This window comes from Trichoplusia ni, chromosome 17 (genome assembly GCF_003590095.1).
Source record: "Trichoplusia ni isolate ovarian cell line Hi5 chromosome 17, tn1, whole genome shotgun sequence".
Taxonomy (NCBI): Eukaryota; Metazoa; Arthropoda; class Insecta; order Lepidoptera; family Noctuidae; genus Trichoplusia; species Trichoplusia ni.
Genome location: NC_039494.1, coordinates 8,431,644 through 8,445,099, shown reverse-complemented (window position 1 = coordinate 8,445,099; position 13,456 = coordinate 8,431,644). Strand labels below are relative to the sequence as shown.

General features: G+C 34.3%; 1 protein-coding gene across 5 annotated transcripts in view; it reads left to right on the top strand.

Moving 5' to 3' along the window:
• Positions 1 to 13,456, top strand: part of LOC113502550 (synaptotagmin-7) — a 507,062-nt gene that overhangs the window by 478,441 nt on the left and 15,165 nt on the right. The window lies entirely within an intron of this gene.

Genomic DNA, 13,456 nt, shown 5'->3' with positions numbered 1-13,456 from the left:
GCCATCTTGCTTCTATAACAGTTAGTATTTTGCTTCAAGAAATCATGGTAGCAGTTGGTTAAAACATTCAATATTTATTTAGGATAGAAAGAGTAAGGTTAAAAATAAATGTGTAGAAATGTCGGGTTAAACGAAATGAGAAATAGAGTTGTTGGTCAGTAAAGGCAGCATATTTTAGATTTAAATGTAAAAAAAAAATGGTTGCCTGTAAAGTCGGTTTTACGGGCGAAGATTTTACGTGACAACGTCTTTTTCTCGGTAGAATATTTATTGATATGAATATAATTAAATTGCACAATAGGAAAAAGGAATTGAATGAAAATAAGAATTGCACAAATTTTAACTATAGAAATATATTTTGTTTACTAAAACATTGTACATGTAAGTGCCGATTCAATGCGCCTAATTCTCTAGTGCTGCGCGCGCGGCAGACCGATCATAGTTGAGTGGGAGAGAGACGCAAGGCATTCGGCGGGCCTCTCTCTCGTTCGGTGACTCATCGTAACGTTACCGGGCGTTACACTTTTTCATGTGATGGGAGCCGCAACCTAATTTAAGACGTTGTCACGTCAAAAATGTATTTAAGATGATAGTACCTATACGACAGATACGACAGATCAGACGTCGTTTGGTGTTATAATAGTTATTAACTTATATTAAACTTGTATATTTCAATTTGGACGATTAAATTAATTTAAACGAAAACTATTATCAAGAATTTATCAAAGGATAAAATTATGACATTTATAGTTTAGATGCGATACAAAGATAATAAGTGCTACAATAGGTTGACCTCAAAATAGTGTGTAAATTTTAAATTAAAAACGGCGTCTTTTTTATAATTAACTATGTATATAAAAAAGGAATTGATAACCTCATTCTTTTTGAAGTTAATTGAAAAAATATATTTTTTCTTTCATGTAAAAACAATCTGAATGAAAGATAGGAAATACATTTTATTTGCTCCTTACTAGACATTCATAATTTGGGCACTTAGTTTGAAATTGAGACAAAAAGAAATGAAAAATAAATAAAAATGCTTTCAAAATCTTCATTCCTTATTCTATCTTCTCAAAAACATTTCGAATCCGTTCAATTATTCATGATGTTCAAAAAGTGTTTGTGATTACAAAATTTGTTTTCAAAAACTTTTTTAATCACTGAAATTTTGTAAATGGCAAAATGGTTTAACGTCATTGATTTAAGATTTCAGTATTATAAGAAAGATTAATTATGAGTATCTTTAAAATATAAGCTAATACAATACAATCTAATCGTATAACATCTAACCAAAAATACTCAGGTTTTGCAAATATAAAAAAAAATAAGTATTCCAAAGTGATTGTAAAGTAACACGCTTTGGCCATAAGATTTAGATTATTATGTCTTTTTATTGTAATTCGAATTTAGGAATAGGGGAAATATTAATTAATAATTAATTAGCAAATATATCTTTACTGTCCTTTAAACATTATCAGACGCATAAATAAATAGTCAAATGAGAAAAAAGTGACGTGTGACGGTTAATTTCGTTAAAGAATTTTTACTTCAAAATCGTAACTTAAACCTTAAAAGTTTTCAATACAACACAGTTATTGATATAAATTGAAAACACGGTACAATATCAAAAATATTTAACCTGATCAGTTAAAGTTTTAACAGTTAAAACCTTATTAAATGAGGTAACGGTTTACTCACGCGTATTTATCGGGGTAGCCCGACTAGTTTCGGACCCAACCGGAGTCCGTCAGTTCGACTCGCGATCCCGCCGCGTCTGCTCATGATTAAGGACTCCGGTTGGGTTCGAAACTAGTCGGGTTACCCCGATAAATACGCGTGACTAAACCGTTACATCATTTAATAATGAATCAGTCTCACGATAGTTATTATAAAAGTTAAAACCTTGACTTAAACCGCGAATTGAAAGGTTGCCCAAAACTTCGGTATACGCCATATTGGAAATCAGAAACAATGATTAAAGTTGGTAAATAGTTTGTGAAAGGGTATTGTTAGGTATGTTAAACAATAGGAACAAATTAGCCGATAAATTCAAGTGCAAAAGATCAAACACCTCTTAAAACTTATGTAATAATAATAGAACGATAAAAAATTAACATAATTATACCAATAGCCCAAATTAGTTTAATCTCATAAATTACAATAGTGTCTATTCTTTTATAGAACAAGGGTGGGCCCTTGGTAGATACACATTACATTTTATATTAAAGTTCTCAACAAGGCCTCTGCATATTGGACCTGTGTCCCCGTGTACGCCTTTAAAAAGGACCGGGTCTCTTCTCATGATGCTATCCCGTGACAGAGAAAAAATAACAAAAACATACAAATAAAAATTCCTGAGCCAAATTTTATTTGTAAGGGATCAAATGACAAATGTTTCAAGTTGAATAAAAGAAGCAAATTCTGTTTCTGTATGTTTAAATTTTAAGTTTTAAGTTAGTGATAAATACTTTTTAATGCGTACATGAATTCAAAAAGACATTATTGCGTAGCGGGATTTGAACTCACGATGTCTGACTTGGCAGTTCAACGGTCTTACCAATAGGCTATCATTGCAAGGCGTATAAAAGAAATGTCGCTCTACCTATATAGCGCTGTCACTTTCCCACAAATGCAAGATTTTCTTGAAGAGATAAAGGTCTATAGAATTCGTTAGAAACTTTAGTTAGAAATTTTCTTTAGAAATGTATTAAATAGACGTTAATTTCAAAAATAAGTTATGGATAATTATAATTACAAAATCAAATAAATTACTTTTGAAACGAAATAATTAGCAGAATAAAATTCATCATTTTTTAATAGGTATTTAAAATATAAAAAATAAATTCTAAAATACTCAATATAATTAAGAAAAATTAAAAAAAGACCATTTCTAACAGGACTGATTTTCGAAATCTTCTTAAATCTCTTCTATCCAATATGTATATTTAACTAATTAATTAAGGTTTTATAACAATTAAGAATTACTTAAAACAGTAAGTAAATAAAAAAAAACCTGTACTATGAGCCTTAAAGCAAAACTTCTGCCGCTGTGGAAGCAAGATGGCACGATTAAACATATATTGCTGTCTCGCTTTTACAACGACAAAAGACTTACTTTAAAAGCTCATAGTAAGAGGTACAATAGCTAATTAATATTAATAAATTCTTGATGTTTATAAGTTGGTATTTACTAGTCAATGTTAAATGTTTGGATGTCGTTATAAACATGTTTAAAGTAACATAGATGTTATAATAGGTGTTGCAGAATGTTTATTCCCCAAATGACAATGTCTCTACCCTAATGACATTTATACAATTCTTAATGACGTTTAAATGTATGGGAATGACATTTCGATAAGTCATGACGTGATCTGTAATTTTCATACATTCGAGTGTTTTCTGTCAATCCAAACGATTGTCAAAATGTCATTGGGATAAAGGGACTGACGTTTCTACAACTGTTAATAATGATTGCGTCACTCCAATTTATGTAATTGACATAATAATAGACTCTATCTATAAAATCTAAATCGTCTATTTGTCTCTACATTCTTCTTGAAGATGACAGAGACAGCAAATGATAGCTGATTGTGACTTCGAAACTTTCTTGTATACATTTGTAAGTCATGTGACTTGTCGTAGAGAGCTGTCATTTACATGCATTTGAGTGAGCTGTCATTGTCAACACTTGTGGAAATGTCATTTGTCTATGTTATTAGGGGTTGTTATTTATGATGATATGTGTTATTTCCTTGAATGTTTCGTTTTTACAGTTGGTCACAGGTGGTAGATAATTCAGCAAATATTTTTTGGATTTCGTGTTATAATTAAATTCGATTTTAATTTTCTAGCGTGCAAAAAATTTGTTTAATTGTTATGTTTGCCGTTTTTTTACATGAATTAAATCCCGTTTTTATATAGCAAGGAGAAAAATAGATGTTTTCTCTGTGACGAGCTGTAGAAACTTAGATGTTACATCGAAATCTGTTCAGCTTTTCCTTATACTGTGTGTTGTTCCAAAAGGACTGTTCGGAAACTGTAGATGTTGTAGAAATTAGATTATTAACTATATTAATAGATACGTTTTTTTTAGATTGTGAATAAGTGTCATTCTTAAAAACTATCATTTTACGATGAAACACGAACGTCTTATGCTGTGGAATGAAAAACCCCTGTTAATAAGTACTAATAGGTAGTAAAAAAAAACAGCAGATATAAAAAAAGCATTATCAATTTTCATAAAAAATTACAAAGCAACAATGGTCGAAAACTCGTAACCTAATTTGTACAATAATACGAATAAAGTCAGTTAAGTGTGAGTCACGCAAGTACAAATAAAACATTGAAAATCAATTTTTCCAAGAAAAATTGGACACCCATCAATGCTTTGACCGAAAGAACCGTTGCCTTAGGCTGATTTATGGTTTTTGTTGTTATAACAGTAACATACATACCTACGTCATCTGTCAAAATTTCAACTTTTTAAATGTCAACTTTCTATTTATTACGCTTTAAGAGATACAGCCTGGTAACAGACGAGCAGACACCCTGACTGCGATGCCTCGGTAGACAATTTCGATTTTACCGTTTAGGTACGGATCCCCAAATATTATATGATACATTAAAAATGATCAGTTTGATAATATCAATCGCGTCGTTCATTACTAAGTACGTCTAAAACTCCTTATTTACATTACAAAACTTTATTATCACAATACCTGGTCTCAATTTACTTTAAGACTATTCATATTCATGGATTCAAATATTATTACAAAATTATTCTACAACTTTCACACAACGCCATCTAGTCTCAATTTAGGCAAAGCTTGTATTATGAATATTAGACAACTGATAAACATTCTTATATATTTCTAAATACATACATAGCATAGATAAATTACACCCAGACTCAGAACAAATGATCGTGCTCATTTACACATACATTTGTCCTAGTTGGGAATGGAACCCACAACCTATAATATGGCAGTCAGGGCCAGTAACCACAAAACTCAAAAGCCAAACATTAGTTAATGTTTTTACAGACACTAATTGTATTTATTGTTTATATTGTTTGTCAAAAAAAAATCGACTCGAAACCAGTTTAAAATATCAATAAAGATTTACAAATCAAAAATACCTTAACACAGAAAGTCCTATAGCAAATAGCCTTCATTTTATCAAAATGGAGTGAAAAATATATAGTTTTTGAGTCACGGTGCAAGAAATTGAACTTCTCCAAAACGGCTTGACCGATTCTCACAACATTTTGCATATTAGATAGTTCTGAGAATCGTATCTATTTTTTGTAGCCCATTTTTCCCCCCTAAGAACTCATTTCTATGGCAAAACAAATTTCTATGCTCTGTCAGCTAGTTATTATCTATACTCTATACTAATATATAAAACTGAAGAACTGTTTGTTTGAACGCGCTAATCTCAGGAACTACTGGTTCAAATTGAAAAAATATTTTTGTGTTGAATAGACCATTAATCGAGGAAGGTTTTAGGGAATATACCTTCACGCTGCGACTAATAGGAACGGAGATACAATGGAAAATGTGGAAAACAGGGCAGGTTAAATCATAACTTATATCTTCAAACCACGGGAACGAAGTCGCGGGCAACAGCTAGTATTTATAAAGAGTACAATAGCTAAAAACCAACACACCAAAATCCTGACACAACCAACAATTAACCCTTTATATGATGACGCATTTCGATCACGTTCATCTGGCTTGAACGACCCCCGCTAACCCTCCCTGGGGTTATCATTAACACTTATTACGTCACTAATGAACTGGGTACAATTTGTACCTATATCGGTAGGTATTTGAGAAAGCCTCCATTTTGTATAGATTTGAAGGTACGAGTAAAAGACTATAGTATGGCCAAGGAGACGAGATAAAGAATGTAAACACATTTTCAGGGGTTCATAACATTTTTATTGGAATAAACTATTATAAAGTTCGAATTTTGACAAAAATGAAGGAATGAGCTTGTTCGCAACATGGCGGACCAAATGTTGACAACTGCCGCACTGACTGCTTTCTTGTACCACGAAACACATAACGATAGCTGTCATCGACCAACTGACGCCATAACTACGCGTACGAGTGATAATGACAGGGATAATGATCCCTCGCTATCGCAATGTAACTCAGTAACGGTCTGCTTGTTTACGTTTTTTATCTCGTCTCGTTGGCCTAACTATACGTGAACCTAGACATGGGTGAAGAGTGGGCGAAACTGGGTGCTGTCCAATGTAATCTGACCTTCAAAAAGTACTGGTTAGTAGCCTAATTTAAATAAATGAGTTTTGATTTTTGTTTATGATAGATGGTGTGATGAGTTTGATTCTTACGTGTAGGACTAGGATAATCATGTCAAATGAAAAAAGAGAGGAATTTTTTGCCATAAATTGGGCTTATAATAATAAGAGTCGCGGGTAGTATTGATCATCCCTACTTCCCTACTAATATTGTAAATGTGAAAGTAACTCGGTCTGTCTGTCTGTTACGCTTTCACGTCTAAACCACTGAACTGATTTTAATAAAAAAATGTACAGATATAGAGTTGATCTTGGGAAAGAACATAGGATAGTTTTTATCCCGGACTTTTGAAGAGTTCTCTTCGAAACCCGATATAGCGACCTCGACCCGGGCGAAGCCGCGGGCGAAAAGCTAGTATTATATAAAATTTTGAAAATAATGTGTCGAAAAATTTTGAGTAGGCGTCTTTGACCACGTATATTCGTTTTAAAATGTTTTTCAGTCGGACGAATGGGAAATGAATGATGCTGAATGAATGAATGATGAATGAATTCATAACCCACTCTGATTATTTTTTCAAAATCAAAATCAACACCATCTCACCATCGCCATTGTATTTCTCTTGTAAAGTTCTTGAAAGTTACATACGTAGGTATTAATGTTAAAATTATCTATACTAATATTATTAAGCTGAAGAGTTTGTTTGTTTGAAAACGCTTATCTCAAGAAATACTAATTCGATTTTGAAAATTCCTTCACTTTTAGATAACCCATTTACTGAGGAAGGTTATAGAACTATTAACCATCACGCTATTATTAATAGGAGCAGAGCAATAACGAATAATGTTAAAAAAATGGGGGATATTTTACTCTCAAACTTTTACTCCAATTTCAAACTTATATATATTCATAACTATACGAACGAAGTCGCGTGCAAAAGCTAGTGTAATATACTTCGAACAATAAGCTACATTTACAACATCTTTCAAGGCGAGCCACGTAGGTTAGGATAAATAATTCATTCGGATAATAAAACCCCTCGTAAGAACGAGGCACAGGTGGTCCCTTCAATATTTGTCTTACGGAAAGAAAGAAAATGGTTAAGTGAAAATATTGATTAAGGTTAAGCAACTTTAGTTGAGGCCGGGTTTTGGATGGGTGACCTATATGCCATAACGAGTTCAACCCTTGATTGCGGTTAAGCAACTTTGGTTGAGGTCGGGTTTTGGATGGGTGACCTATATGCCATAACGAGTTCGACCCTTGATTGAGGTTAAGCAACTTTGGTTGAGGCCGGGTTTTGGATGGGTGACCTTCATTATGTCATAACGAGGTCGTCATTGTTTCAAACGTGTCACGGTATACTTTGTGTGAATACAACTTATGTAAGAGACGTGAGGATAAAAATTCTGACTAAATGGCAGCAAATTTTGAAGTCTGAGTGAAAAGTTTTGCGGTATTTAGGCCTGAGTTGTATCACACATTAAGATAGAAAGTCTGTAGACTGTCAAGTATGAGTTCAACTCGCGATTCATAATGTGCAGGAAAAAAGGTACCTACACGTATCCAATTTCAAGTTCAACGAACGAAGTGCACAGATAGCCGAATGGTTGAGGTCACCTGTCTCTCTAAATCAGTAATATACAAAATAGGAAAAACAATAAACTGCATAACGATAGTGTGCTGGTGGGGAGTTCGTTGCGTTGTTCTTCTGCCGCAGGAAAGAAACTTAAAAAAGCGGTGAATGGTTTGTGAAACTGGGTGCTACCCAATATAATTTCACCTTAAAAAAGTGCCCAATAAAAAGCTAGAAGCAGACCCCAACACCCATATTCATGGTAGGCATATCATGGTATATATGACTGTCAAGTAAACGATACGTAATATACATAATTAATTCATGTCTAATTTGCCTAATTTGAATAAATAACTTTTAATTTTCGAGGCTCACAGTTGATGTCTGTCTATAAGCCTGGTCTGAACAAAAAATCTTAAAATGAAACAAACTTTGGTTCACCTCAAATTGGCTCAAAACATTTAACTTTCATCAATAGATAGAATAGAGATTCCTGTAATATTACTGTTAATAAACTTTGTTAATCTCCAGTAATCCTTGTATTTCTCATCCCATGGCAAATGATCAGTGAAACAATGAGTTTGGAAGGTGGGTATATGAATTATAGCAGGATAAAAGGATTACTGAAAGAATGGAGGCTTTTAACACTGAAGCTGGAAATTCTAAACTGAATTGTATACAGTACTAGCTGTTGCCCGCGACTTCGTCCGCGTGGTTAGAAGATATAAGTTAGGAATTTTTGAACGAAAGCCCTCGAAGTTTAATATTTTTCTCCGTTTTTGCCAAAATTTCCATTGTATCTTCGCTCGTATTAGTTGCAGCGTGATGATTTATAGCCTAAAGCCTTCCTCGATGAATGGTTTATTCAACACAAAAAGAATTTTTCAATTTGGACCAGTCGTTCCTGAGATTAGCGCTTTCAAACAAACAAACAAACTCTTCAGCTTTACAAATTAGTATAGATTAGCTGTTGCGAGAGGTTTCAAGGGAAAGTTACACGGAAACATAAAATCAGGATAAAAACTTTTCTATGTGTTAATCCAGGTTATAAGCTGTCTGCGTTCCAAATTTTGGAACATCCATACTTACAAACTTTTGCGTTTACCTATATTATGGGATAACAGGGCTAAAGTCAGTGAGCAAAAACAATTTTTCAACCAAAATAAATCATCCATCAAATTAATGACCGTAATTATCGTTGCATAACCTCAATGTTTAATTTGTTGTCGTAACTGCAACAAAAATACATAATCTATGAAAATTTCCACTTTCACTCTACCACAGTACTTGGTGATACATCCTGGTGTCAGACAGACAATCAGACAAAGCCTTAAAAAGCCTAAAACCTTTTGGATAAAAAGTTTTACCAATTTGTTCCTAAATTATAATTGTAAAAACAATATAAAGGTTACCCCATCCAATGAGATAACTAACGCAAATCTTCTCAACAATCTTCAAGATAAATTTTCAAACTATAGCACATCTTTAAGACCTACACCGACGGGTATCTAAATATGTAAATTTAATTAAACTTAGACGTTCTAAACTTGGTGGAATTCCGTCGATTATGTCTCGAAATGTAACACGTGTTGGCAATGAGAAATGACAGCCTGGGACTTGATGTTAAACATCACGACTGTTCGAATAAGAGGATGGGCAGAAGTACCTTTTTTGGTAAGTTGGGGTAATTTTTGTGGATTCCCCAGAGGGTCACTTTTTAGTGTTGTGTGGAGGTCGATGTGTAACTAGCGTCGGCCTCCTCGCCTAATATTGGGACGTCATCCATAGCACCAATATTGTGGCCTCACCGCCGTGGGTAAAAGTCATACCCGCTGCCCGGCTAGCCCAGCTTCAAAAATTTTAACTTCAAAAGAAATAATAATTTAATAACACATTGCTCTCTATGCAAATTTTATCAAAATCGGTCCAGCCGTTTTTATTGTTGTAAATAAAGGTCCGAAATAAAGTTTTTTTTTATTTTATTTTATTATTTATTGTCATCGGGTTTGAAGCTACCCTGTAAATTTCAGCCTTCTAGCTTATCAGGAAGTGCCTCAAAATTGAGTTGTAAAAATCAAACCGGAACAACAAACTAACAAGAAAGTGAGTGTCTAAAGACGTAGGAAAATACATACAACCCTTTGCAATCAACCCCTATTTTTTATACAACATTTTCTTGAACAGCTAGTCACAGATTTCTTTTCCTTTCTACAACCCTGAATATTCTCGCGTTACCAATAAATGGTTCGTCCATTATGCATGACAATTGAATAAGCGGCCATCTTGCTATGTTTGCCCGCACTGATTCAGTTTGCGCGCGATTATTATGATAATAGATTCCTCTCATATCAATTGATTCTCATGAATACCAGACATTGTTATGTTTTCACAACCATTTTTTGTGTGATAGTAAGTTTGGTGAGGCGTTTTGATTTAATATGGGACTTTTTATGACATTTTTAGAGTTTTATACATGAAGGGCAGAGTTGCGACTCCTGTTTGTTCGTCCGTCTGACGCCAGGCCGTAATCTCATAAACAGTTATGGTTAGACCGTAAACATTTTGTTACACGATCGATTCTTGGTGCATGCAAAAATGCATCCACTGACTAAGCATACATATGTTTGACTTCGCCTATATTGTTTTACAGTTGACGCCAAATAATGCCAATTTCATCTTATGATGTCGTAGGTAGGTAAATTGCTTGAACTATATGTAGTCCAGGAGCTCGTGGCTAAGCTATAACCGCATAAGTGATTCGATCACAGGTTAAGCTATGCTTGACGCGGTTGGTCCGTAGATGGGTGACCATCTTTGTCATAGCAAGTTCCTCCGTGTTTCGGAAGGCACGTTAAATTGTGGGTCCCGGCTGTTATTCCTACATCTTTGACAGTCGTTACAGGTAGTCAGAAGCTTGTAAAAGTCTGACAGCCAGTCTAACCAAGGGGTGTTGTGTTGCCCAGGTAACTGGGTTGAGGAGGTCAGATAGGCAGTCGCTCCTTGTAAAACACTGGTACTCAGCTGAAACCGGTTGGACTGGTAGCCGACCCCACATAGTTGGGAAAAGGCTAGGCCGATGATGATATGTAGTTCAAGTAATTTACCTACCGAATTTTAATACCTAATCTTCATTTAAAAAACAAGGCCTTTAGAAAAATTTGCTATCAAGCTTATACGATTCTTTATATACAGTCTGATGACGGACGGCCGAACGGACAGACTGACAGACATACGGTGCCTCAATACTAGTGTTATATATACAATATCGTTTGTACGATCTTGGGCAACGGAAATTGCAAAACAGAGCTACTTACACATTTATGGTAAAGTATGGATTTACTAGTTGAACCACGCGGTTTCACTCGTAATTCTCGTTCACAATGCTTTATCAACATAAAAAGAAGTATAAAACAAACTCGATTTTCTCGTCTCTCTATACAAAAGCCGCACACAATTTCGAATCATATTATTCAATATGGTTGCCGGTTTTACGTATCTTGGTAAAGCAAATTTACAGCGGTATTTTAGCAATTAAAATGGGTGCTAGAGTACTATTAATAGTGTAAAATATTGAGTGTAATGAAACTAGTCTATTACGGGTAATACGGTACGATAAATAGGCTAAAGACAAACACCGTTACAAAAATATAGGTCAACCATAAAATTATTGAACGTACCAATAACTTTATTTTTTTGTTTAAACTTCTACCCCTCTAAAGAGTTTAATCTTTGTAGTCACAAGCATTCAAGACACAGGTCCCAAATAAACTCAGAGCAAGCAAGCATTCGTGGGTCACACAAATGCTAGTCTTACACACCCGCGACAATAGAAATACATCACTGAATTTTTGACTGACTTTTTCCTATTTGTACGAAACCCTAAATTTCGCCTGTTTAAAACTTAGCCATCAACCCAATTGTAAAATCATTGCTCTACTTTGCTCTTGCTCCGCGATCACAACATACGTAATCACGTCTACGCTTGGTCTCATTAGCTAAATTGTCAATGGCTGTACGAAATAACATGTTCCGCCACAATGAGCTCGTCTGATGAATTATTCATATGATGTGGCAAGTTAGTGGGTATTTTGATCTCCTAATTCTCATTTCATAAAGTGAGAAGTGGTGTTTTTAATAAAAGAGAATACATGTGTTTATTATTTAAGTCTTTTTGTTAGGATACTTTGCCCAAAAGGAAAAAAAAACAAAACTCTTTTAGCGAGGAAAATTAATTGAGATAAAAACGTTACCTGTCAAACTGATGACCTTTTGACGAAACAATCATGCTCATCACACAAACATTTGTCCTGGGTAACGAACCCACGACCTTCTGTATAGCAGTCAGGGCCACTAACCACCAGACCAACAGGGCGTCTGACATCAGACACTTCCCTTGCCTCTAATACAAAGAGTATTCAGATCAAATATCAAAAAGCCTGTATATAGCCTTTTACAGGCAAATAGGAAAGCCAATCCCGTCAAAACAGGGAAAAACAGGGAGAAAACATAGGCTATAAAAGTCGTTATTATTTTTTAGCACCCTTTTCAGTTTCAATAATATGTAAATGTATCCAAGAATCCTGCAACTGAACGTACAACAAGATAATACGAAAATGAACCTTAAGACGATGCAATAAGAGTTATGAAATATAAAGTGGGACTATGTAAAAACTCTGGTTATTGTATTGCAAAAACTGTAAGTTCGAACGTGCAACAAAATTATACGAAATTGAACCTTAAACCTACACAATAAGAGCTATCAAAGATAAGGTGGTACTATATGCATGGACACCTGATACTGTTCTACACAATGGAGGATTGAAGGGGCAACAAGATTATACGAAAATACACCTTATCACTTCGCAATAAGAGCTAGCAAGGAAAAGAAGGATTATAAACCAAAAAATGTTTTTAAAATAAGATTAAACATTATTTAAGCTCAGATACAACTCATATAAAAAATTCTCGGGTCACTCTTCCGAAAAGGAACGACCGATTCTTATGAAATTTTGCGCACATAGTCCGGTAGGTCTGAGAGTTGGACGTCTATTTTTCCTACGTTCAAACCCAAAGACCATTTTTAATCATATTTTTTACACGCTGACAAAACTGCCTTTTACTGGAAAGCTTATAATTTTCCTTTTATAATCAGACAATTTCATTTATTCGTAATACTCGTTACCAATTTCCAAAAAAAAAAATCACGAGAACTCATAACAAAATAATCAGAACGAGCCAAATCGCCTTTGACATCACAAGAAAAAACCTAGTTCCTCTAAAACGAATTCACAGAAAAAGAAATCCGAAAAAAAAACTTTTAGTACATAATTCGATTCGACTCCATTCGCTTTTTGTTCACAAACTTTGAGAAACTCCATAGAGTATTTCCATTTCGTTTCCTCCTCAGTAATAAACTAAGTTATGTAAGTGAAATGAAAGAGATAGACAACTTTAGTTTCTCTCTTTTCGACTACTATTCGAGTTAAATCGTTTGAGAATGATTTAGTATTGTAAATGAGAATTATAAGGGTAGACAGACGGCCAAACATGTTTAGTTTATAGGTAACTAGCTGTGCCCTGCGGTGTTGCTCGGGTTATAACGGCCAACCTC